Raw genomic sequence first — 2500 nt, forward strand, 5'->3', positions numbered from 1 at the left:
GGTTAGACAGGATGTGTTAGCAGGGTGGGTTAGACAGGGTGGCTAGACAGAATGGGTTAGATAGGATGGGTTAGACAGGATGGGTTAGACAGGATGGGTTAGACAGGATGGGTTAGACAGGATGTGTTAGCATGGTGGGTTAGACAGGATGGGTTAGACAGAATGGGTTAGACAGAATGGGTTAGACAGGATGGGTTAGACAGAATGGGTTAGACAGGATGGGTTAGACAGGATGGGTTAGACAGGATGTGTTAGCATGGTGGGTTAGACAGGATGGGTTAGACAGGATGTGTTAGCATGGTGGGTTAGACAGGATGTGTTAGCATGGTGGGTTAGACAGAATGGGTTAGACAGGGTGGGTTAGACAGAATGGGTTAGACAGGATGGGTTAGACAGGATGGGTTAGACAGGATGGGTTAGACAGGGTGGGTTAGACAGAATGGGTTAGACAGAATGGGTTAGACAGGATGGGTTAGACAGGATGTGTTAGCATGGTGGGTTAGACAGGATGTGTTAGCATGGTGGGTTAGACAGGATGTGTTAGCATGGTGGGTTAGACAGGATGTGTTAGCATGATGGGTTAGACAGGATGTGTTAGCATGATGGGTTAGACAGGATGTGTTAGCATGATGGGTTAGACAGGGATGTGTTAGCATGATGGGTTAGACAGGATGTGTTAGCATGATGGGTTAGACAGGATGTGTTAGCATGATGGGTTAGACAGGATGTGTTAGCATGGTGGGTTAGACAGGATGTGTTAGCATGATGGGTTAGACAGGATGTGTTAGCATGGTGGGTTAGACAGGATGTGTTAGCATGATGGGTTAGACAGGATGTGTTAGCATGGTGGGTTAGACAGAATGGGTTAGACAGGATGGGTTAGACAGGATGTGTTAGCAGGGTGGGTTAGACAGGGTGGCCAAACAGAATGGGTTAGATAGGATGGGTTAGACAGGATGGGTTAGACAGGATGGGTTAGACAGGATGGGTTAGACAGGATGGGTTAGACAGGATGGGTTAGACAGGATGGGTTAGCAGGGTGGGTTAGACAGGATGGGTTAGACAGGATGGGTTAGACAGGATGGGTTAGACAGGATGGGTTAGACAGGATGGGTTAGACAGGATGGTTGGACCGGATGGGGGGGGGGTCATGTCATCATAAACAGAGATGCTGCTGATGGGTAGGAGAGGAGGGATGGAGAGAGGGAGACATGGAAGAGGGACAGAGCAGAAGGATGGATGGAGAGAGGGAGACAGGGAGGAGGGACAGAGCAGAATGAGGGATGGAGAGAGGGAGACAGGGAGGAGGGACAGAGCAGAAGGAGGGATGGAGAGAGGGAGACAGGGAGGAGGGACAGAGCAGAAGGAGGGATGGAGAGAGGGAGACAGGGAGGAGGGACAGAGCAGAAGGAGGGATGGAGAGAGGGAGACAGGGAGGAGGGACAGAGCAGAAGGAGGGATGGAGAGAGGGAGACAGGGGGAGGAGGGACAGAGCAGAATGAGGGATGGAGAGATCTCTCCCCTCTCTCTCCATCTCTCCTCTCTCTCTCCATCTCTCCCCTCTCTCTCTCCATCTCTCCTCTCCTCTCTCTCTCAATCTCTCCTCTCCTCTCTCTCAATCTCTCCTCTCCTCTCTCTCTCCATCTCTCCTCTCCTCTCTCTCCGTCTCTCCTCTCTCTCCATCTCTCCTCTCCTCTCTTCTCTCTCCATCTCTCCTCTCTCCATCTCTCCCCCTCTCTCTCCATCTCTCCCTCTCTCTTTCCCATCTCTCCCTCTCTCTCTCCATCTCTCCATCTCTCCATCTCTCCTCTCCTCTCCCTCGCTCCTCTCTCTCCATCTCTCCCCTCTCTCTCTCCATCTCTCCTCTCTCTCTCTCCATCTCTCCCCTCTCTCTCTCCATCTCTCCTCTCCTCTCTCTCCATCTCTCCTCTCTCTCCATCTCTCCCCTCTCTCTCCATCTCTCCTCTCTCTCCTCTCCCCTCCCCCTCCCCAGACCACACACATCCTTCCTGTATGCTGCAACAACACAGCTCTTACCCCTGGAACCCCTTTCCACACCCCCTCCATCTCATCCCTCCATCGCTCTGCCTCTCCTCCATCTCTCCTCACCTCACCTCTCCCCCTCCATCTCATCCCTCCATCGCTCCGCCTCTCCTCACCTCACACACCCCCCATCTCATCCCTCCATCTCTCCTCACCTCTCCCCCTCCATCTCATCCCTCCATCGCTCCGCCTCTCCTCACCTCTCCCCCTCCACCTCATCCCTCCATCTCTCCTCACCTCTCCCCCTCCATCTCATCCCTCCATCGCTCCGACCTCTCCTCACCTCTCCCCCTCCATCTCATCCCTCCATCGCTCCGCCTCTCCTCCATCTCTCCTCACCTCAGACCCCCTCCATCGCTCCGCCTCTCCTCCATCTCTCCTCACCTCACCTCTCCCCCTCCATCTCATCCCTCCATCGCTCCGCCTCTCCTCCATGTCCTCTCGGGTTGCCGTAGTA

The 2500-nt window shown here is 54.0% G+C and overlaps 1 protein-coding gene across 1 annotated transcript in view; it reads left to right on the forward strand.

Annotated features, from left to right (window-relative positions):
* nbeaa (neurobeachin a) overlaps nt 1-2500 on the forward strand; it is a 270112-nt gene that overhangs the window by 101557 nt on the left and 166055 nt on the right.

This window comes from Oncorhynchus tshawytscha, linkage group LG33 (assembly GCF_018296145.1).
Source record: "Oncorhynchus tshawytscha isolate Ot180627B linkage group LG33, Otsh_v2.0, whole genome shotgun sequence".
Classification (NCBI taxonomy): domain Eukaryota; kingdom Metazoa; phylum Chordata; class Actinopteri; order Salmoniformes; family Salmonidae; genus Oncorhynchus; species Oncorhynchus tshawytscha.